Consider the following 26,099-nt stretch of genomic DNA (forward strand, 5'->3'; position numbering starts at 1 on the left):
TATATACAGTATATACCGCAAATAACACGGTATACCGCAAATACGGTATATACCGAAAATCACGGTATACCGTGACATATACAAAATGCATACCTTTACCGTACCTAAAACTGTCGGTACGGTATGATACCGTACCGAAAAGTACGGTATACTGAAAATTCAGTATTTTCGGTATTTTTTCGGTACGGTAAGTGCGGTATTTCGGTATGTTTTCCCAGCCCTAGTTCGGTCGACGCCGACCCAAGTCATTCTCCCCCTTTTCGGTACTCAGCGCCGCCTCAGCCCACCGACGTCTGGCTCGTTGTCGCCTTCGTCGGCCAAAGCTAAGTCTCCATCATTTCCCTCTCGTTTTACTTGCTTGAGCACCGGGGTTAACTTGGAGTAGTTAAATGGGTCTTGTTCGATTTTAGACCGTTTTTGCTGAATAGTTATTTTATGATGTTAGAGTATTATGCTCAGCTTGTATGTGACCTGAATCTAAAGTTCTATTCATTCTCAGATTTGGTAGCAAGGCCGACTAGTTATGCTATATTGGATAGTGGTCTGAATTTGGCTAATACTCTACTTGAGTTTTCGAGGCAGCATGTTTGGGGTTTTGGTCATTAAAATGGAACTTGTATAAATTTGAGCATTCTTATACTGTGAGTACTACCTAAGATGATGATCTTGATGTAAAGGCAGTGGTTTATTGTTTCTAGTTCTAGGGCCCCTATATGATGATATGAGATCAACTTGGTAGAGACATGGAGGTGTATTACCTCTTGAAACGGTTGGTGAAAAATCCCTCTGACCCTAGCCTCGCAGCCCCTTTCGCTTGTTTGTTGTTTCCTCCCTATGTGGCTGCCTCGGTGCAAGAATACTCTTGCTGGACACTCTCCTTCACTCACTCGACTCCTACACTTTGAGTTGGTTATGTGGCTGAAATGTCAAGCTGAGTGGGAGGAAAATCCCATGAATGTGAAGGGTTTTTATAGACAAGTCTTGATGTACTTGGTGCTCTTAACATGGCTGTTATATCTTTGCTCTTATCTTGCTGCAACTTTAACCGCTTTCGGCACCATGTGGATGCTTAGTACTCCGGTTTATTTATGGAGTTTGTTCCTTGTGGTAGGTGCTTAAGAATGGCAGGGATTTGTAGTTGATATTCTCGGCAGAGTACCTACAGCCGTTGGGGTGGAAAGGCCGGCTGGACAAAGGCTGGGATGCAGGTTGCTGCACTACTGCGGCTGCCCCATTTGGGTGAGTCCCTCCTACTCTCTCTGAAAAGGTCTCACTTTCCATTTCCATTTGTTTCCTTCTGTTATGCAGCAGGTTTTTCCCTTTTAACTTAGTCTGCTAGTTGTCCTATTGGTCTTGCTTTAACTCAGGTTTTCATATTATAGGTTTTGGAGGCAATAGCCTATCTCGTGGTTTAAAATCTCTCGGTCCAAAGGTCGCTCCGGACTCGACGTGGTGCGTGACCTGGCTCGAAGGGAGAGCGAGTCCCCCTTTGTCTTTCCCATGTTTATACCTTCCTTTTGTAGGCACAAATGTTTAAGTATATGTAATAGATTCTTTTAGAAAAAATCAAGTTCTTAGTATTTTTCTTGTATGAGTGTGTATTGTTCAATTGGAGAAATAAAAAGACGCGAATTCGTTTTAGTTTGCTCGTGTATCACTTTAGATTTTCTTTCTTTTGTGAATTAACAACACTACTTGTTTACGAAAAGAAAATAAGTACTTTCATTCCGAAGTCCAAAATTAGGTATTAGAATTTATTTGTTTGACTTTATCGTCAACTTTCGGATGCCAAAAGGGCGGTCATTACGGCAACTCCAAAAAGCTCGACTATACTCTCAAGTTGATCTCTCTCTCAATTAAAAGTATCGTTTTAAAGGGAATTAATTGTAGTGTTAGCTAAGTGCTTCTAACGTGCAAATCCTCTCTCGCTTACTTTGCAAGCCAAGAATTCATCATAGAATGTGTCATTCAAAAATGAAATATTTTCCACTACTTAGAATAAAGCTAGCAATGAACAAAATGAATATTAAATAAATAGGAACTATATAAACCAGAATTCAAAAAATTTAGCTACTCATAGATAAATAAACTAAACCCGTAGTTTGTAGGGAAAACATAGAAAGCATTAAAACTATGCAGATAAAACACAAAGGATGAATCTTGTAGTCTTGATGTTCTCTCGAATCCAATCTTCAAACTCAAAATGTATGAGGCAAAGTATATGAACACTCAAATCATACATCATGCAAAGTTTACTACAGACTTGTTCCCTCCTCTAAAAAAATGGTGAATATTTGGCTAAAAAGTGTCAAAAAAATAAAATTCCAAGTAGAGGAAAATAGACCTCACTTTTTCCTTCGAACCCAAGACACTTTTGACATTATTTTAGACATTTTGTCTAACTTCAACTCACTTTCTCTGACCTTTGATTTTCTTTCTTTTCTACACAACATTCCTTTCCTTTACTCTTTTTTTGTCTTTTGTATAAGCATCCTTTCTAGATCAAACACACTTCGAATTTCTTCTATTTCACAACATGTACTTCGACCTAAATTCCAACTCAAAAGGCAAATGACATGACTTTGCAAAAACTAATTGGTATGTGCGATATGTCCACAAATATCATCCAAATGTAGTGCCCAATTCTTCTGATTTATGCTCATAGTTTTCTGTATGAATTTAAATTCTCTGAGCTGAGCTTTTGATGCTTTGTGGGAACAAATTGGAAGGATTGGGCACTACCTTTGGACGATATTTGTGGACATATCGCACTGCGTACAAATCTCCAATAGGTATATCTCTATACCAATTAGTTTTTGGAAAGTCATGTCATTTTCCTTTTGAGTTGGAATTTAGGTCGAAGCATACTGCACTGTATGCAAAAAATCTCCAATAGGTATATCTCCATATCAATTAGTTTTTGAAAAATCATGCCATTTGCCTTTTCAGTTGGAATTTAGTTCGAAGTGCATGTTGTGAAATAGAAGAAATTTAGAAGTGTGCTTGATCTAGAAAGAAGGCCGGTAGAAAAGAAGGGAGGCCTATGGAAAAAAATGAGAAAGAAGAAAAAAGACAAAAAAATTGTGTAGAAAAGAAAGAAAATCAAATGATTGAGAAAATGAGTTGAAGTGAGAACCTTCATTGCTAGAGTGCACGAGGCGTGCCAAACTTACTAAAAATGTTTTTCCTCACAAATATAGTTACAACTTTTGAATCATTAGTTATAGTAGGAATTAGTATATCTTAAAAGCCACCTATATTATTTAATCTATCTTAAATACATTTAATGACATTATAAAAATAAACTCCAATTATTATTATTGTGTATCAACGTTTCATCCACCGTTTCATATTTAAATATAACTCATGGCTTAACCAATTTTCAAGAATTCCAACAAATAGATCGTGCATTTTTCTCATCCATATTAATTATGATTATACATTTATGCACATATTAAACCACCAGACGTTTTAACAATCTATGTAAATTGTTACCATTCAAAGGTATTTATTCAATAATATTGCTTTTCAACTATAAAAACCATTAGAAATAAGAAGAGTCTAAGCATTCCAAATACAAAAGACTTAATTAAATACTCCCTCCGTCTGAGATAATTTGCCGCATTTTTCCATTTTCTTATATCCCACAAAATTTGTAACCCAAAACAACTACGCTGCACACTTTACAAAATTCACACACTATACACGAAATACTTACACTACACAAAACACACGCTTTTCAAATTATACACAAAATACACAAGTACAAAAAATATACACACTATAAACACACTAGACACACTATGAACAAAATACACCTACTGCGAACACACTTAACATAATATACACATTATGCACACTATATACTACACTATATGCACACACTTTAAACCCACACTATACACAAAATACTTACACTTCACACACTATACACAAAAATACATAAATACAAAAAAGTATACACACAAACTATAAACATACTAAACATACAAGACGAATTACGCACAAAATACACGCATTGCACACGCACTGTGCATAATATTCATGCATTGCACACACAAAATACACACTATACAAAATACACGTACAGAGTGCACAAACTATACATTACACAACACTACGCACAAAACACTCACTACACACTCTATATACAAAAACATGATAAACAATATACATGCACTTCAAAGACATTTACACACTACACAATACATTAAACACAATACACAAAATACATTGCAGACAATACAAAAAATACACATGACCATATTACACAAAATGCACACAATACCCACACTGAACACTCTAAACAAAACACACACATAATACACAAAACACACGCTTCACACACTATACACAAGCACAAAACACACTAGACATAATTTACACGCTATGCACGGACACACACTATACACAAAATACGTATACTATATATTATACACAATATACACTACACAATAAACACACAATATACAAAGTAAACATACTACACACACTATGTGTTGTGTGCATACAAAATACAAACAATGCACACACACACACACAACATACATTATACACAAAACAAGCACACTACATACATTGTACACAAAACAATAAGACTACACACACTATACCCATACTTTACTCACAATATACACAAAATACCCACTCTCCATACTACACTGTGCACACACTTTAAACATACACTATACACAAAATACACACACTAACAAAACACACACTTCACACATTATACACATAATACACAAGTACAAAAAATATACACATTACAAACATACTAAACACACTATGCATAAAATACACGCACTGCAAACACACTAAACATATAATATACACATTATGCACACATTATGCACACAGATATTGACTATATTCACTAACACAAAATAGACACAATGCACACTCACACAACCAAAAACATAAATTGCGTATAATACCTACACACATAAACGCACACCATACACAAAATACACAACACACGGTACATAAATTGCACATAATAGACAAACTATACACAAAATATGAAAAGACTATACACAAAATATACAAGTTAGACACACTAAATAAAACACACACAATACATAAAATACACGCACTATACACACACATAAATACACACTTTAAACACACACGGCACACTATACAAATACAACTACTGCAAACACACTAAACATAATTTGCACGCTATGCATACTATATTCACACACTGCACAACTAATACACATTAGACATGGCACACATTACACACATTGATTGACACAATATTAACATGAAATACACGCAGTGACAAACACTACACATAATATAAAAATGCGCTAATACACACTATACACAAAATACATGCACTATAAACACATACATAAAATACACACAATGAACACACATACAAAAAATACAACCACATACACTACGCTACATATACACTATGCACAAAATACACACAATACCCACACTACACACACTAAACAAAACACACCCTATACACAGAATAAACACACATACAAAAAAATGCATACTCGACACCTTACAAACATACACTACACACATAGATCAATAAAATAAACACTCTACTCACTATACAAAAAATAAATGTATTTCAAACACATACACACACTTCACACGCTACAAGCTTCACATACAGAAAAAACACACAAGGCACACTATAAACACACTAGAAACAAAATACACGTACGGCGAACAAACTAAATACACGCATTGCGCGTACACGCTATGCATACTATACAATACACGCATTGCGCGTACACTCAACACATAATATATATGTTGTACATAATACTCGGACTATACACAAAGTATTAACATTGGACACACTTTACACAAAATACACACATTGGACACACTACACAAAACACACACTATACATAAAATACACACATTGGACACATATATAAACACTAAACAAAATACACACACTATACATTAATTAAACCTAATACACAAATTATACACAAAACACAGATACACACTGTAACGCACACACGCTACACAAAATACAAACGCTAAACACACTACGCACTATACATAGAATAAACGCACCGTACACACATAAATATTGTACAAAATACATATAATGCACACACATACTGTAACACTGCATAAATTACACAAAATACAAATACACACTACACATAACACTACATAAATGGCACATAATACACAAAATAACCAATACACACACATAACACTACATAAATTGCAGATAACACACAAAATACACAATACACACTACACACTATACATAAAATCAACATCAGTACAAATCAACATCAACCGAAATAGTAAACACACACTATACATGCACAACACACGCTACACACTCTCTACAAAAAGTCTACACAAACCCCACATACTATACACAACACTATACATATTTCACACGCTAAACACTGAATAGAAACAAAATACATACACTTCAAACACAACTACACACCACAGTGTATACAATACATTTACACACAATACACAAAATATGGACAATGCACTACACACACTATACAAAACAGACTTACACATGAAGAAAAATATTGCATACCTTATAAACACGGACAAAATACATACTACATGCCTTATAAATTGCACACATGTATATAAAATATAAACCGTGTATTAGTCACACACAATACACACAATATACACTATATACAAAACAAAAACAAACACAAAATCCACAAAATAACCATAGTAACACAAACTACCCACTCTGCACACTACACAAAATGCACGCAATTTAAACATTATACACAATATACATACACACTACAAACACACTATGCACAAGATACATGCAAACACATTAAACATAATATACATGCTCTACACATAGAAATGCACACTATAGAAAACTACATAAAATCCACATAATACACATACTATAAAAAAAATACACATACACTACACAATACAAAATACAAAATACAAAATACACAATGAACAACATACATAAAATAAACACCAATACAAAAAATAATGACATTTATACACACAATACAAATTCACACAACACTACACAAAAAATATAAACACATACTATATACAAAAAATATAAACACACTACATACACTAAACAAAACACACTATACACAAAATACATGAACTAGAAACACACGTACATAAAATACACACTGCACACACATACAAAAAATATAACCAGATACACCACGCTAAATACATACTATTCACAAAAAATACACACAATACTCACACTGCACACACTAAACAAAACATACACTATACACAAAATAAATATATTTCAAACGCATACGCACACTTCACATCTACACACTTCATACACTGTATGTAACATTGCACATGATACCCACTATATACACAAAGTTCAAACAGTGTGCTAGCACACTTTACACATACTATGCACAAAAATACCCATCCTGCATACACCTTACATAAAAGATGCATTGCACATAAAACTCACAAATACACCCACTATACCCAATATACATGCATTGTACACACACATAACACTACTATATAAAATACACAATGCACAAGCACTATAGAACTCTACATAAAATCCACATAATACACACGCATACACTTACACTACACAAAATACAAAATACAAAATGCACAATGCACAATACATACCATACAAAAAATAAACATATTTTACACACACTTTACATACAAATATTGCACATTATACACACACTACACTATACATAAAATATACACACATTTTAAACACACACTAGATGCATTACACATAAAACACACAAATACACCGATTATACACAATATACACTCACTTTACACACACATAAACATTGCTATACAAAATACACAATACACACACTATAAAAAACTACATAAAATCCACGTAATACACATACTATAAAAAAGATACACTACACAATGCACAATACACGATGCATAACACACCCCATACATAAATAAACACCAATACAAAAAATAAACACCATTTTACACACTTTATACACACACTACAAATTCACATATTGCATTTTATACACACACTACACCGCATATAAATTACATTACACATATAAATTACATTACACATATAACACACAAATACACCAACTATACACGATATACACGCGGTGTACACACACATAACACTACTATATAAAATACGCAATGCACACGCACTATAGAACACTAAATAAAATCCGCACAATACACAATACACAATACACAATGCACAATACACACCATACATAAAATAAACACTAATAAAAAAAAAATAAACGCATTTTTCACACACACACTTTATACACACACACAACAAATTCACAGATTCCACATTATACACACACTACACTATACATAAAATATACACAATTTAAACACACCCCGAACACATTACACATAAAACACACAAATACATCCACTATGTACTACACACACTATAAACATAATAAAAAAGACATATTATACACAAAATACACATACAAAACATACATATTCCACACCTTATAAACACACACACACAATATACTGCACACCTTATAAACATACAACACACACAAACAAAATACACACGCTGCAGTGACATATACACAAAATACAAACACTGTACTAGCCACACTATACACAAAATACACATAATACATACACTGCACATACACTGCACACACACTATACACAAGACAAACAAACTCCACACACTATACACAATATACATGAGCTATACACACGAAATACACACACTAAATACTCATACACAAAATTTACACTGCGCGCACACACAAAAAATTAAGAACTTGTTCAAATGGCACGGATCCCGCTCGTACTTTCACATTGTAAGCACTAGATCTTGCTCATTACAGCCCGTCAAGCAAGCTGCATTTGTAACACAGAATTAATTTAGATTGTTAAATAAAAAAGGTAAGCATAAACATAATCTTAATGTTGTAGAATATCTTTTGTATCTAAGTGTTGCCCTAGCTTTCTACTCCCCCTACACATGGGAATCTGTCTTACTTTGGTTATGCAATTTATTCGCTTCTCCTAATTTGAATTTGCTATGTCGTTGTTGCACCACCGCTGCCCTAATACGCTATCTAACCTAATCTGATATGTTGCAGCTGTCGCAGCTGCACTCCTTTATTCTGTTACGCGACTTTATATAAAAGAAAAATTAGAAATGCTAGCAAATCCTCCAGTACAATTACAACTTCCCATAGCAGACCCCCAATGAGAATTTCCCTTCAATGTAACTAATTATCTCCCATATAATACACAACAAAAACTGAAGTTTTGAAAAGATGAGGACTAATTACAAAGGATTGGGAAAAAGAATTGCATTTACCTTCATCAGGAAAAACCTCGATGTGCTTTTGTTTCCCAGCCACAAAACTGTAGCAAGCATTTTGAGGCGTTCCTGGTCATCTTTATAGAATCTAAGGCTACTACTTAAGGGGTGGAAACATATGCTATAATTAATAAATATGCTAAAAAAGATTAGAAAGCTCAGTAAAAAGATCAGTTTCTTCACTAAAGAAAACCTCTCCAGACACAAAAGTGGTTGGGTGCTTGAATAATGACTGTGTACGACAAAAACAAATGGGTGTAGCTAACCATACAGTGCATATTCAAGACCTGTCATTGACCATAAGATTATGAAGGTTTTGTTCATTATCAATGTTTTGGATCAGAAATCATTTACTCATAGGCTTCCGGTTATAATATTTTCCAGAAAAGCTATACATGTGTTTTAGGCAATAAATGATTTTTTTATTAAGAGAAAAGTGCAATGACTTATGCATCATCAACAATATATGTTACATTCATGCTTTGGTATGTTTTAAAGAAAATAGGTTCTTAACAATGAAACACCAACAGCTATTAAGTAAAAATGATACAAGCTTATAAAAAAGATTTTTGTATGCCACAGATATAATAATAGAAAAAAGTAAATCAGAGTAATCACCACGTCCAAAAGTATTTGAACTATTCCCATAATCTTCATTTATGTAGGAGAAAAAGGTACATTTGCATGTCGAAAACTAAATAATTGGGGAAAAGCTTAGTACAAACCTTGGAGACCAGAAGGGACACAAAGTAGAGCTTATATAAAATGTGATAGGACCACTCTTCATGGAACAACCTGTACAATTCTTTACAGGTCAAATATGAAATCATGTCAATTCCAGTGAATCATAAATATGCAGACTAGGGAACAAACTCACTGATTTTGATAAGCATACTGACCTTTTGAAGGACTGCTCATAATTGATGAATTTGACATTGGATGTGTGCAAAATGGCAAAGCCATGTCAAAAAAATATAACTAAGAATAGACAAAAATAATATATTTTCAAGGTTCAATTTGACCATTAAAAGAATGCTTACATGTCTATATTTTAGCACCACACATATTCCCAGCAGCAATGAAGTTGCTAGAAAATAGAGACCAGTCAACTTAATCTAAGAGCATAGAAATTGATTTTAACAACTTCGAAAAGAAGTATGTAATAAACATCATATGAAGGGGTAAATACATTCACAGGAAACTTAGCAAATTCTAAACTAATGTGGTTAAAACAGAGAGCAATGCAAGTAGATCATAGGTAGGCTAGAAAAATAACAGTAACATGGAATTCAATAGAGCTTCTCAACAAACTTTCAGAATATCTAAACTAACTAATTGGAGCAATCACAACAGAATCTTAGCAACAAGCAACGATAGAATTCAACCATTCTTCTATTAGCACTCCCATTTTTTTCTCTTTTAGCTCATTTTTGCAGCATTTTTCTGTTATTTCCAAACTCCATTTTACCGTGAATTCATTTTCCTCCATTTGCTACACAAGTTTCAGAGAATTATGTTGGTATTTGTACAATTAAAGCTCAAAATAACCCATCATAAAGTGTCACAAATATGGCTCACCAAACCTCCTCACACTGGAAGTACGCTTTCCCTCAAACAAAGAGAACAAACTAAGGTATATGCAAGTAATTGTAAACATCTATGCTGAAGACTGTGAAGAACTGAAGGCTTGTTCAAATAACTTAGCTTGTGCATGATCATCAACTTCGTCAAGTATCTTCTGAATGGCTGGTAGAAGGTCTTCTGTGGGAACTGTCACAACCAATAGTGATAATGCAGTAAGTGCAAAATTCTTGTAGAATACAACAAAACCAGTGAAGTGATGAAAAAAATAAATGAACTAACACTTCTGTCCAAGAACAGAACCAAAGCTTTCTCCCCCTGAGTTTGATTTTATTTGTTCAGATTAATAGAGCGCCCACTCTAAAACCATATGTCAACTCTAACAATGAGTTGCTGAGAGCAAAATTCTATTTGTAAACTGAAAAATGCCAAACCTACTAGAGGTTCCCTTGCTTTATCTAAATTATTGGTTGTGTACAAATATTCCACAAAAGTACAATGACAAGTACACTAACCATCCCGGCATGATGTTTAATGCTGAATGTTCCACCTGTTTTTCCATTAAATCAACGGTTAGTACTGAAGTGATGCTGAAGTTTAGCAGCATGTGTTAAATATGTAGCTTTGGCAGTAAAGATATGAATCCAATAGGTGTCTGATCAAGAACACCATTGTAAACATAAGAGTAAGGAGACACAATTTGTTCAATACTAAAATATATCTATTCAACAAATTAAGGTAAAAGTCAGATATAATGGGTTATTGATTAACAGAAAATAACATTAGTGCCCCGTCTCCCCATCCCACACATAGACATAAATAGAACTATGCCAGTCAAAATGCTGCTCGGAAAAGGACAACCCTACTATACCATAATAAGAACACAGATCCCACACAATCTTGGTTGTTTTCAAAATCTACCCTTTTCCAGTCTATTCTATATAACTTATACTCTTGTGATTGTAAATATGTTTCACCAGCACCAATAGCAAAATTCCTACATTAGAATGTTTATGCTAAAATATTTCATGCACAATTTGCAAGGAAAGAAGTAAGCATTAAGTTTATTAATCATATAGATAATAAAGGCAGAAGAATTTACTTATGAATTCACAAATTGTAATCCTTGCAGGCGCTATTTTGAGAAGGAAGACAGAAGGAAATAAATTGTAAAGACTTTTATGTGTGATGCTTGGTTCTTGCTCAAGTTTTCATGAGATGTTGATTGAAATGGTTCTGGAGCCGCTCGTCAGCGTAACAGATGTAAAAAGTGCTGTTCTTCTGGTGGTAAAAAGCAATCAAAGACTACAAGTAGATTGATTAAAGTGGGTTGGTAAAGAAAGACTATTTACAATGGGATAAATCACACCATACTATATATATATTGAGGAAAATATTAATCATTGTATACCTTAACTCCATGTTATCTTTCCCCGTGGAACTGACATGTTGATCTGCACCACAAGCCAGTAGGACAAGCTCACACAAATAAACAATGGTAGAGCATATCTTATGTCAATTACCTAAATATGAGGGAAAATCAACATACCATAAGTGTGACGGTTTAGCAATCAAAACATCCTGAAAATAAGCATTATGCAAGTAATATTGATCTTTGAAATTATGAACTTGTTCAAGTGTCAGAGATTTGGTGACCTCATCATTTCCCGCTCGTACCTTCTGCGCTGACATTGTAAGCATCAGGTCTCGCTCACTATAAGGCTGTCAAGCAAGTAGCATTTGTAACACCAGTAGATAGGGAAATTAACTTAGATTGTTAAATAAAAAGGTAAGCATAAACATAATCTTGATGTAGTATAATACCTTTTGTATCCAGGTGCAACCCTAACTTTCTACTTCCTACACATATGGGGATCGCTCTTAGTTTGGATATGCAATTTATTCGCTTACAGAAAATGTGATAGAACCACTCTCCTTGGATACAGGTCAAAAACTAAATAATTGGGGAAAAGCTGAGTACATACCTTGGGGACCAGAAGGGACAACAGAGCAGAGCTTATAGAAAATGTGGTAGTGCCACTCTCCTTGGAACAACTGAACAATTCTTTACCGGTCAAATATGTCAATTCCAGTTAATCATAAATATGCAGACTAGGGAACAAACTCACTGATATTGAAATGCATACTCACCTTTTCAAGGATTGCTCATAATTGAAGAATTTAACATTGGATGTGCGCAAAATAGCAAAGCCATGTCAGAAAAATATGACTAAGAATAGACAAAAATAATATCTTTTCAAGGTTCAACTTGACCATTAAAAAGAATGCTTACAGGTCTATATTTTAGCACCTTACATATTCCCAACAACAATGAAGTTGCTTATATGAGGTTTGGTGTAAGCCACCACTTCCTTAAGGATTAAAGTGGACCTAAACACTAATATGGGAAACTAGAATTTTAAATATGAGAACTAGGAATAAGAGAGTAAACTGAATCTAACTAAGTGTGGGAAATCGAGACCTCCATCCTACTTTTGGAAAGCTTGAAAGAGAACACTGAAAGACAGAATATAACCTAAAAATAAACTTGGATTCAAAAGAGAGTGGGAATCATGTTTTAGGAAACTGTGGACATTAAACAAAAGTTGAAGCATGAAAGACAATGGGCTGGAAACTTCACAAACATGGCTAGAAAATGGAGATCAGTCAACTTAATCTAAGAGCATACAAACTCTTTAAAAACTTCCAAAAGAACTCATGTAGTAAACATTATATAAAGGGGTAAAAAAATGCAGAGGAAACTTAGCAAAATTCTAAAAATAGAGAGTAATGCAAGTAGATCATAGGTAGGCTGGTAAAAATATACAGAAACATGGAAATTCAATAGATCTTCTCAACAAACTTACTGAAATTCTAAACAAACAAATTGGAGCAATCACAACAGAATCTTAGCAACATGGCGACAAAAGAACTCAACCATTCTTTGGTAGAGAAAAGAAAAGCTAACATCGACAAAGCTTTGTTCTGTTGTCTACTAGCTAGCAAGCATTTAAAAGTGGAAAATGAATTCAATATAACTAATTGTAACTGTCACAGATTCAAAGGGAAAAGGAGGATTTTTGTTTTCCTTACCGGTTGCTCGTCCACTTCAATTAGGGCAGAGCATTGCTTTTATACTTGGGGATTGAAAACTTCCTCTCCAAGGAATTGAGGTATGGCTGATTCTGTAGATGGTCTCTCCTCTACAGATGTGGGCCAAATTGGCACTGTACAATTAAAGCTCAAAAATAACCCAAGATAAAGTGTTCCATAAACCAACGGTTAGTACTGAAGTGATGTTTAAGTTTACAAGCAAATGTTAAGTATGAATCCAATACATGTCTGATCAAGCACACCATAAGTTAAGAGACATAATTTGTTCGATACTAAAAACATATCTATTCAACAAATGCAAGTAAAAGTCAGACAAAAATAAAATAACAATTAGTAGATAATGTGTTACTAATTAACAGAAAATGGCTTTAGTGGCCTTCTCCCCATCCCACTCATAGACATAAATAGAACTATGTCAATCAAAATGCTGCGTGATAAAGGAAAACCCTACTATACAAAAATAAGAACCCTGATTACCTTCTCAAAAGGACCTACAAAATCTTGGTTGTCTTCAAAATCCTTTTCCAGTCAATTTCATCCAACTCATAATCTTTTGATTGTAAATATGTTTCATCAAAACCAATAACAAAATTCATATATCATAAGGGTTATGCTAAAATATTTAATGCACAATTTGAAATCAAAACAATTAACATTAAGTTGATTAATGCATTAATGATTCAGATAATTAAGGCAGAAAGATTTACTTATGAATTCACAAATTGTAATCCTTGCACGCTTTATTTTGTGAAGGAAAGACAGAAGGAAATAAACTGTAATAACTTTTGTGATGCTTACTTCTTGCTCGTGTTTGACGAGATGTTGATCGAAATGATGCTGGAGCCGCTCGTCAGCATAATTGATGCAAAACAGTTCATACTAAAAAGCCATTCTTTAGGTGCAAAAAAGCAACCATCCAACTAAGATTATTTAAAGTGGGACAAAACACACCATAGTATACATTGTGGAAAATATCAATCATTGTATACCTTAAGTTACTCAAATCCATATCAATGATCCTTACTGAACACCCCATATCACCTTTCCCCTAGGAAAGTGACAAGTTTATCTTCTCCACAAGCCAGTCGAACATGCTCACATAAATAAACATTGCCAATGCATCTCTTGTGTCGATTGCCTAAATATGAGGAGGGAAAATCAACCTTTTAAAAGTGTGATGGTTTAGCAATCAAACCAAGTTGTAAAATATGCATTATGTAAGTAATTATTGATCTTTGAAATCATGAACCTGTTCATGTGTCAGACATTCGGTGACCTCCGGGCTGATCTTGTCAGAATCAGGTCTTTCTCACTAGAGCCAATCAAGCCAGTAGCATTTGTAATAGCTGTGGATAGGGAAATTAATTTATATTGTTAAATCAATTGATATGCATAAAACTAATCTTGATGTTGTAGAATATCTTTTGTATCTAGGTGCAACCCTAGCTTTCTACTACCTACACATATGGAAATATCTCTTACTTTGGATATACAACTTATTCTCTTCTCCTATATGTCTCTATACTTTAAAGCTTGTCTGGCCTAATTTGATATGTTGATGCTGTCACAACTGCTCTGCCCTATTCTGTTCTGCCACTTTACTTTAAGAGGAAATAAAAATGCAAGCAAATCCTCTAGTACAATTATGAGTTTCCCATAGTAGATCCCCAATGGGAACTTCCTTTCAGTATAACTACTTATTTCCTAAAAAAATATACTTCCTCCGTCCCTAAAGAGTATGCACTATTTCCTTTTTCGTCCGTCTCCAAAGAGTATGAACTTTCAATTTTGGAAACTTTCATCTCTCTAATGAGGTGCGTAAAAAAAAATTATCTATCTATCTCCTTCTTACTTTACCAATAATGCATTAAAACCAGTGTCGAACCCAAAGTTCATACTCTTTGGGGACCCTCCAAGTATAACAAAACCCGAAGTTTTGAAAAGACGATGACTATTAAAAGAGGTGGGAAAATGGATTAGAACATGCAGATACCTTCATCAGAGACAACCTTGATGTGCTTTTGATTATCAGTTACAAGAAATGATATGTTCCCAGTCACAAAACGGCAGAAAGCTTCTCGAAGGCATGTTTCTAGTCTTCTTTACAAATTCTGATAGAATCTAAGGTTCCCTAAGGAGACAAAAATATGCAGGAATTAATAAATTGTGCACAGATAAGAAATATACTAAAAAAATTAGAACATTCTATAGAAACTATGCTTGATTTGGTCTTCTATTTAGCCCACCGGTCCAGAAAGACATTGTATTACTCCCTCCGTCCCACTCTGAGTGGAGCATTTCGTATTCGGCATGGGATTTCATGTAGTGTTGTTTTTTGAGTAAAGTGGAAAGAGAGGGAAAATGTAGAGAGTGATGTTTCTATTTTTAGAATTGTATTAGTTAGAGTGGGAACATCCCACAAAAGAAAAGTGTCACTTAGAGTGGGATGGAGGGAATATATCTTTTCATACACAAGCCTGCATCTCCCTATTATTTTAGTAATCACCTACCATGATAACAAATAACATACCCATTTACTCATTTTAGCATGTGAGGAAGCAAGGTCAATAACTTAGGGTAACATACATCTTAGTCGTCTTACAACAAATTCTGAACACCTTTCCACACTCCGTGGTTATTTTAAAAGGGCAATAAGCATTTAGCATTTGAGCTCAAAATTCAAAATAAATAATGAAATGAAAGCAATCATACCAAACAAATTAAGGGCAAACTAAGCCTACTTCTGTTCTTCATCAAAGCACTCATCCAGGATTTAGAGAATCCCAAAATATCTGTCAGGGGTGTTGTTAACTCTGTTGAAAATCCCATCTTCATCGCCTTTATTAGAGAGAAAAAATCAAGCTGCATTCTCTATCGCAAGCCCTCATAAGTAGATGAGAGATCCTGTGATGTCAGCTAGTGGTACTCCACAATGCAGGCACTAGTTTTCCCTTGTCAAGTATGCATTCTCATTTGCCTGTCTTGATTTCTCTTCTTCCCTTGCATCTCCAAAACTGTGTCAGCCTCATTCCTCTCCTATTTCAACCCTTTTATCCTCTGTAACGGTTTTTGAGGTTACTGATTTCATCTTCTCCAACAGCTCTTTTTCATCTTTCTTTGCTTGCATCTCTTTCTTTTCTATCAGCCAACATCCTCATTTTGTCCCTCCGTTCACTCTCTTTCCATTTCACCTTTAACTTAAACAGAGTACCAAACCAAGTGGTAGCAAATAAATCTAATCACACAAACACTATTTATTATAAACAAAGCTACAGCAAAGAGAAAGGAAGAATATAATTACAAAAACTGCAGCTAACCTGATAATTATAGCTTGGCTTACTTCATCTGTAAATATCAAAAGTTAGCAAAATGGAATGAGAAAATTAGGAAGTTGCTGAACCAATATGTTAAAAAGACAAGCATTTCTCCAGGTATTTAAGGTATTATATAGTACCTGCTATCGTTGCATTGCATGTTGCATCAGCAAGCTACTTGCTATATCATCCCCATATAGCTGGATATTTTAAATGGATTGACTGACAATAATATAGGGCCTGCCATTCTCTATGCAAAGCAAAGACAAGAAAATTGTTTAAGATTAGAGGCAATCAGTATAAACAAACAAAATGAAAAGGTTCTCGAATAGAGAATTACATTTAAATTATCTTGTAAATATCTATACTGAAGATTGTGAAGAACTAAAGGCTCGCTCAAATAACTTAGTTGTGGAAGATCATCAACTTAGTAAAGTATCCGAGGATTGGTTGGTAGAAGGTCTTGTGTGGGAACTGTCACTACCTGTAATGATAATGCAGTAAGTGCAAAGTTCTTGTAGAATGCAACAAAAGATGTGAAGAGGTGGAAAATCAGATGAACTAACACTTCTATCCGAAACTAGAACCAAAGCTTTCTCCCCTGAGTTTGATTTTATTTGCCCTAAACATAAAAATTATTCAAATTAGGGGTTATAGTGTTCAACGAGCCATTGCTTTTCACACTAAAAAAACTATGATTACAAAACGATGGAGTTGTAGTGCTACCTCAAGAGCAATGATTGTAAGAGGGCTGAGAAAAGAGACTTGGCAAGAATATGGCTAGCTGGGATAACATGTGTTGGATGTACATTGAATGGAAACAAGGCTCAAACATGGTTATCCTAGTTGCCCTCGATGCCTATTGCATATTGACCATACCTCATGAACAATACATGCAAAATAAAGTCATTCAGAATAAAGTAGAGAGTGTTTTACATCAAGGCTCAAATTTCACGTAATGTAGCTTTCATCCAACTTAAACTCAATATTCCATCATTCTTAAATCACTCAGCTGTTAAAAACTGAACTCATCAAACAAAAGCACGAATTAATCATCTTTGAAGGTACACTAGGTCCGACTTGCTACTAAAACATGTACACAAAAATACAAACAAAAGCAAGACAATAATGAACACCTCCTCCCACTAAGGACGTACTTGCAAGTTGGGCTTAGTGTGGAAGAAGACTAAAAACACTGACCAACCAATAAAAAGAAGAATAAAAGAAAAGAAAGGGGGTCACCTTGTGTTGGTCAGCTTCTGCACGTCATGGGATCTGGAGCATGTCCTAGACTGGGCAGTTTCTCTTCTTCCCTTGCATGTTCAGAACTGTGTCAGCCTATTCCTCTCCTACTTCAACTCCTTTTCTCCCTTGTAATAGTTCATGAGGTTGTTGATTTCATCTCTCCAACAGATCTTTATCTTCTTTCTTTGCGTGCATCTCCTTCTTTCTTTCTTTCTTATTTTTAGCATCTCCTTCTTTCTTATCAGGCAACTTCCTCATCTTGTTCCCCCCTATGTCAGCCTCATTCCTCTCCTATATCAACTCCTTATCTCCCTTGTAACAGTTCTTGATTCCATCTCCACCAACAACGCTTTATCTTCTATTTTTGCATGCATCTCCATCTTACTTTTTTTTCTTTTTCTTTTTTGCACCTCCTTTCTTTTTTTTCTTTTTTTCTTTCTTTTTTTCTTTTTTCTTTTTTGCACCTCCCTCCTTTCTTATCAGTCAATTTCCTCATTTTGTGCCCCTTCCGTCCACTCTCTTAACCTTTTCAGCTTAAACTTCAAACCAGGTACCAAACAAATAGTGGTAAATAAAGTTAATCACGCAAACACTATTTATTACAAAGAAAACTACAGCATGCTGTAAGGAAGAATATCATAACAAAAACTGCAGCTAACCTGATAATTATAGCCAGGCTTACTTCATCTGCAAATATCAAAAATAGCAAAACGAAAAGTGAAAATTAGCAACTTGCTAAACCAATATGCTAACAAGGCAATCATTTCTCCGGGTAATTAAGGTATTATATAGCACCTGCTATCCTTGCATTGTATGCCGCATCAGCTACAGCATAAGCATGAGGAGTGTCCAAAAGCTTCTTTCTTTATCATCCCCATATACCTAGACATTTTTATATGGATTGACGGACAAAAATCCAGAGCCTGCCATTCTCTATCCAAAGCAAATACAAGAAAATGATTTAAGATTAGAGGCAATCAGTAAAAACAAACAAAATGAAAAGGATCTAAAAAATAGAGAATTACATTTAAATTATCTTGTAAATATCTATATTGAAGATTGTGAAGAACTAAACGCTCAAATAACTTAGTTGTGGAAGATCATCAACTTAGTCAAGTATCCGAGGATTAGTTGGTAGAAGGTCTTCTGTGGGAACTGTCACAACCTGTAATGATAATTTACAGTAAGTGCAAAGTTCTTGTAGAATGCAACAAAAGATGTGAAGAGGAGGAAAATCGGATGAACTAACACTTCTATCCGAAAGCAGAACCAAAGCTTTCTCCCCTGAGTTTGATTTTATTTGCCCTAAGCATAAAAATTATTCAAATTAGGGATTATCGTCTTCAACGAGCCATTGCTTTTCACACTAAGAAAACTGTGATTACAAAACGATGGAGTTGTAGTGCTACCTCAAGAGCAGTGAATTGTAAGAGGGCTGAGAAAAGAGACTTGGCAAGAATATGGCTAGCATGGGATAACATGTGTTGGATGTATATTGAATGGAAACAAGGCTCGAACATGGTTATTGAAGAACAGTGGACATCTCTGGAACTGATCAACAGTAAAGTAGAGCTCTCAACAAAGGAACGAGTTTTGCTTGCAGCGCAGCCCAGCAGCAGAATTTAGATGAGCAAGCAGTACGAGCAAACTCAAGTTTGCAATCTATAGAAAACTTGGTCCCGTGCTAGTTGATCAAACTGTCGTAGACAAACACAACTGCTGGAATAATAGTTAAAATTTTGGGTGTATCACAACATTTCCAGAGAGGTTATCAATCGAGGAAGATGTGTATCAGTGGATGGATTCCATTCATCGGTGTCAACTCTGTTTGTGATTCCTGCAAGGTCACATGTTATTTCTAATTAAAACCAATTAATTTCGTTGATGCAAACAAGCCTTTATCGCCTCACTTCTTTTGTTTTAATAGTTATTACGTAAATCAAGACATTGATGCAAAGGATATTATCATTAGTTACCAGCTGAAATGAGTGCTCTAGAAATTATCTCAGTCGCCTCAAATAGGATTGGCACACAGCTCTTTAATCTGACTCAAATAGAAATTCTTTCCTACATACAGACAAGAAAAGGATTACAGGTATAGTAGAACATGTAGAAAGAATCCAAGGAAATAAAATAATAAATTGTTGTATGCATTCCACTTCCTACAACTAAACAAAAAATTATATCTAAATGTATGTACAACGAAGAGAATGACTAACCACACATCCTGGTATCGTGATCTTCAGATTTTGGAGACAGCAAGACCAACTTAATATCGAAGTGGTCAAAACTGACTTGGAGCAGTAATACGATACCCTCCATTCCATTGTATACTCCGAGGAACAAGTTAGACAATTACCCACTCACATCAAACACCCCCATAACTTAAGTCTTGCTAGCCCTCGAGCAAGTTAGACAATAAAGCACAGTCAGAAGATATTAGATAATCCTCTCCTTCAAGTCAAGATAACGAATCAGTAGGGAAATTAGGTCGACCGTGAATTCACTCGCGGGTAAAACTTTCGAACAAGAATTGTACACGAACTAATTCCTTAAGACCTAGGCATCCCATGCTTCAATATAAGTTCGAGTTGTGTCTTGGGAGTCTCAAACCATCGTTACTAATTCCTAAAGGGAAGTTCTTCCGGCTATTCTTTATTTTAAGCACATAAGATCTTTCTCCCAAATTCAAGCAAAATTCATCGCTCACAAGTCAATATGATGCATAAATGAAAAGGTCTTATTCATTGGGATGTAACGGGGCTTTTGGTAAAGGTGGGATAATATATGGTTAAGTAGCTTACCACCATTCTTAAAATACTAGCACATCCATCACAACATCTTTCACATCTCAGTCAATGCGTACAAATTTCTCACAGCTCAACACCCAAACATGAGATTTTTCGACCATCTAACCAAGTGACCATCTAACCAAGTCAACTTATTCTTTTGAGCTTTCTTTTATCATTTCTATTTTTCGCTCGATATTTTTTTTCTAGCCTTGGCTTTTTTTTACTCAAGAAGGCTGCCTTTTATTTATTTTTTTTTCTAGCCTTGGCTTTTTTTACTCAAGAAAGGCTGCCTTTTTATTTATTTTTTTTCTAGCCTTGGCTTTTTTTACACATGAAAGGCTGCCTTTTTAAATATTTTTTTTCTAGCCTTGGCTTTTTTTTACTCATGAAAGGCTGTCTTTTTTCTTTTTTTTCATAGCCTTGGCTTTTTTTACACATGAAAGGCTGCCTTTTTATTCTATTTTCGTTTGAAGTGACAGCTTTTCACTCACTTTGTATCTCAGTACAAATGAATACCACCTAATGAATGGTCCAAAACTTCCATCTTTATGTTGCCACCATAATACCCTCCCAAGGATGTGCTAGTACTTTAATTTTGGTGACTAGGGAAGAAAATATATGCCAACAAATGGATATAATAGGTAAGCTGATATAGTGACTATCAAAATTTTCAACAAAGAAATTAGGCTTTTGGGCTCAAACTGGCTCACTAGGGGTTTATGCAAGGGTCAGGCATGTGATAATTTGGATATGAGGCTTTTATTCCTATTGCCTAAATCATTTTTATGCACCAATATCAACAAGATTGCAACTCATAAAGCTCTCATTCAGTCGATCGGCCCTATGACTTTTTCAATTAATTTTTCAAAACCGGAATTGTTCTCTCTCCTTAGCTCAAGAAATCGGACAACAAAGAACACTGTTATCACTTATTTGAAGCATGGGAAACCTAGGACTCCAGAAGTTAGTAAGCAACAACTAAGTTTGCAGATCAACCCATGAGAAAAATGAAGTCTACACTAATAACCCCTTTAGAAGTTAGCTCCTCCTCAACTCCTACACAACAAATACAAAACAAACAAATTCAATTATATAAATCAGCTGATAAATAAAAATAAAGAAATGAAGTACAACATAAGTAACAAGTAAGTGCATATTCAAAAGTATCAACTTAAATACAACCTAATATGTTGGACAGCAAGTTCTAGATAAAGAATCCAACAGAATTTGTAACCTTTTCAGAAGCTGCTATTCATACTAGTGCTTCATTATCTAATGCAGGCACACATATGTAGAAATATATGAAAATGAGGTTTTATCATCCAAACAACTCATTCTAATAACATGGAAAAACATATAAATCTTAACAAAATAATAAATACATTTTGAACATTAATTTTACATACAATGTAGGATTGACATCATTCCCACATCTAAACCAAGGCCGGCATATGAAATTATACAATGCATCATTGGAGAATTAGTGCGTACTTTGAGCAAAGCAAGAACAATCTGCTTAAGCTCAGTTCTTTGCAACCAGTTATATAAGTAGTAATTCACCTACATAGGAATCTAATGCCCATGATGCAAACTAATGCAGCTTTAGACAAGTAATTAGCTCATTATCTAACATTCATACCATATTGATGTGGATTCTTCAATTGAAGTCTAGGTAAAACACATGATCATATCAAGAGTTGGAAAAGTGAGCATTCTAAAAGTTTTAGGCTCATTCCACCATGTCATTTTAGAAAAAAAAATACCACATAATAAGTTGACATCAACATATTGGAGGATACCAACTTAGATAATAGTAAAATAAACCTATAACTATAGTTTGTAATTTTGTACTCCCTCCGTCCAACTATAAGCGAGGCAATTTTTTGGGCACTAGATTTAAGAAACTGACATTAAAGAGTTATGGCACGTAGTATATATACCTTCTCTGAGATGGTATGGTACATATCTAATGCATCACCAAAGGTTATAAGTGGCTTTTGTCCCAGGATGCTCGGAAGACTGAGCTGCATTAGTAGGATGTGCAGCATTTCCAGGTTCCTACGTGAATAAAATGCACAGGTAAAAATGTGCACAAGCAAATAACGGCTGATATGTAACAGAATGTACTCACTTTTGCGTAACTGGAAGGTTCCATCAGTAGCTGGGCAAAGCATGAGAGACTGAAGGAATGATGTCATTTTCGGAGTTTGTGGACCATCACCAATTGAAATGTGAGATGAAGGAACTGAAAACGATTACCATAATTTTACTAATTTGATTACTTTTTGTTTTTGTTGCTCGCAGGGTTTACTCATAGGAAAACAACAACTAATAATTAATAATTGATATGAAAATCAAAAGAAACCATAAACTAAACAAACCTTGTATGGGAATCTGGGATCCAACAGGTTCTATATCGTCAGAGCCAATTTCCAGTGTCTGGGCCATAGCACCAATTCCAATGCTAACAAGGCCAGATGAGTAAATGCTACCACATGCTACCACTTATTTGGTCAGAAGTAGAGATGCAAATATCATGGAAAATCCACCTCCTGACTAAGCGGGGGGGGGGGGAGAAGTAGAAATGCATTTGAGCTCTGGGTGGGTGGACCGATTCTGGCCTAGAAAACAGAAAATATTGCAAATAAAATGACAAAATTAAATGAGATACAAATAAAGATCACAAAGATGAACTAGAGACTATATATCTGGCCACGTGAATCAACTAGATGTCCTATAATTTTTCAAAGAATCACCTCATAAACTCGTTGTGAATGTGATAAGTGGCCTGGCTTAGCACAAAGAGCTCATTTGACCTTGCGCATAAAGGCTAGAATAAGAAAAAGTGGCACAACACTGCTCTGTGCTTTCTCCAAACAGAAATTTGTTTATCTATTTCCCCATCAATCGTTTGGACTGCATGTAAACAAAGTTACAACGCAACAAGGACAAAATCCAAACAATATGAATTCCAAACCCATACACAATGGACTAAATTAACACAACACTTTGAACAAATTTTTATCAGTTATTTGCTAGTATTATTGCTCTAATAAGTAAATCCCACTCAACCGAAAAAACATCAACAAAATCCACATTTAGCACAGAGAAAATATCAAGAGACCATTGTAACTCTCCACACTGTAAATCATGTGGCCTTACCATTTAGGACCTACTTAGTATACACTGGAAGGAACTTCATCATCCAGTTGGTTAAAAAGTGCGTATGTTTTCAGACATGATATAAATCAATTGATTACATGACACGGAAACATGCAGGCCTATGTATTTCATTAATCTTGATAAAGGCTTCCAAATTAATTTAAACTAAATAATGAAACCTACCAGTGAAACAAAAGTCACAAGAAAGCCTTAATTAACTTTTCTTCCAGAAACAGATCAAAGAGAGAGAGTAAAAGACGGAAATATAAGAAATGCACTTGGTCCTTGTTTAGAAGCAGCATAAATTCATTTTCCCAACCTTTCACCGACTGGTGTATTAATAGGTCTTGTAATCCATATTCACCGGCTGGTGTAGTTTATTTCACTAGCTATGCAATTAAGCATTCCAGAATTTGATCAGATTGGCCTAAAACAATCTATCGATGCAGAAAGATGGTGAAAAAAATCAGATTTCACCACAGGAGAAGCACATAACCATTTTCTAACCATTTTCTAATCGAACATATCACACTCTGAGAGCTGAGAAAGAAACTAGAAAAATTTAGCCAGTAGCCACACTCATTCGAACAAGGATTAACAAATTAGTGCACAAAAAATCATTTACTTTCTCAAAATTGGACGGACTTTATCCAACACAGAGAAAATGCTCAAGGCAACACTACTAGGTACAGCCCTACTCATCTAGATAAAGATGCTCCCCTTATTTTAGTAATTTCAAGTAGAAGAGGGGATCTTGTTGTGTTCATTGGTCAAACTCAACCTTTCTTCTTCTCAAAATCAACTCTAAATGCACAATGTAACAATACTAAATTAGGTGATGCTACTATGGATTCAGCAGCCCTCAGCCACACTGACCTCAACCATGTAATCTAAGCATAAACGTAATCAATCCTTTTAAAACACAAAACCCCAAAATGATGAACAAATTGATCTAAACTATACAAAGAAAAAAAAAAGAAAATACAAACTGATTACCTGAAGACGCGGTGGCTGTTGAGAGGAACGGCGGCGGAGGTTTAGCGAGAGGCTTCTCGGTGCGGCTTGACTCTCCATTCGACTCGGACTATAATCACTGACGGACCCAGGTGGGGTCGGCCGACCCCACCGCCAGCCACCGAGCATTGCCGGAAAACTTGAATAATCGACCTTTGACCTCCGACCCCACGGAAGGTCCACCTCCTCCGAATCCTTCAGTATTTGAAGGTAAACAAGAGGGGAATAAGAAAACTTGTTGTGAAGACTAGAGGAGGAATATGGGGAAGTCCGGAGGCAGAAAAGTTCAGAGTTCTTCTTCCTTTTTTTCAAATCGAGGGCTCACTAAATGAGTCGAGGAAGACGACCGTTTCTCTTCCCTCCTTTTTTTTCAAATTGAGGGCTCACTTAAAAAGTTAATGACTGATTTAATTGAATAAGTAAATTGGTTTGATTGTTATTGTTATTTAATGCTCATTCCCCTTCTAATTCTACACGTAATTTTCATTTTTTTATTGGCCAATCCATTGTAATTCTATTTCATTCAAATTATTGACAATAACCAAGAAAATAATTATTTAAAAA

General features: G+C 34.9%; 3 long non-coding RNA genes across 4 annotated transcripts; all 3 read right to left on the bottom strand.

Annotated features, from left to right (window-relative positions):
• Nucleotides 1-8,689: 8,689 nt before the first annotated feature.
• Nucleotides 8,690-19,874, bottom strand: LOC121743443. 2 transcript variants are annotated; one of them, XR_006038268.1, is made up of 20 exons: nucleotides 19,817-19,874; nucleotides 19,593-19,732; nucleotides 19,363-19,500; nucleotides 19,227-19,254; nucleotides 18,565-19,106; nucleotides 18,049-18,201; nucleotides 17,889-17,944; nucleotides 17,663-17,806; nucleotides 17,463-17,572; nucleotides 17,326-17,353; nucleotides 16,721-17,243; nucleotides 16,002-16,139; nucleotides 15,258-15,354; nucleotides 13,046-15,146; nucleotides 12,880-12,959; nucleotides 12,444-12,616; nucleotides 11,997-12,348; nucleotides 9,507-11,083; nucleotides 9,311-9,407; nucleotides 8,690-8,841 (listed from the first exon to the last, which is right to left on the bottom strand). It is a non-coding gene; the product is annotated as an uncharacterized LOC121743443 (long non-coding RNA). The 2 variants fall into 2 exon arrangements; XR_006038269.1 differs by lacking the exons at nucleotides 11,997-12,348; nucleotides 12,444-12,616; nucleotides 17,889-17,944; nucleotides 18,049-18,201 and having other exon boundaries at nucleotides 8,693-8,841; nucleotides 9,507-10,400; nucleotides 12,880-12,949; nucleotides 13,988-15,146.
• Nucleotides 19,875-20,309: 435 nt separating this feature from the next.
• On the bottom strand, nucleotides 20,310-21,624 carry LOC121743447. Its single transcript, XR_006038275.1, has 3 exons — nucleotides 20,787-21,624; nucleotides 20,544-20,634; nucleotides 20,310-20,404 (listed from the first exon to the last, which is right to left on the bottom strand). It is a non-coding gene; the product is annotated as an uncharacterized LOC121743447 (long non-coding RNA).
• A 465-nt stretch (nucleotides 21,625-22,089) lies between these two features.
• Nucleotides 22,090-25,827, bottom strand: LOC121743451. Its single transcript, XR_006038278.1, has 6 exons — nucleotides 25,518-25,827; nucleotides 24,116-24,275; nucleotides 23,741-23,980; nucleotides 23,491-23,604; nucleotides 23,300-23,417; nucleotides 22,090-22,415 (listed from the first exon to the last, which is right to left on the bottom strand). It is a non-coding gene; the product is annotated as an uncharacterized LOC121743451 (long non-coding RNA).
• Between the last annotated feature and the right edge of the window lie 272 nt (nucleotides 25,828-26,099).

The sequence above is a fragment of the Salvia splendens genome, chromosome 8 (genome assembly GCF_004379255.2).
Source record: "Salvia splendens isolate huo1 chromosome 8, SspV2, whole genome shotgun sequence".
Classification (NCBI taxonomy): domain Eukaryota; kingdom Viridiplantae; phylum Streptophyta; class Magnoliopsida; order Lamiales; family Lamiaceae; genus Salvia; species Salvia splendens.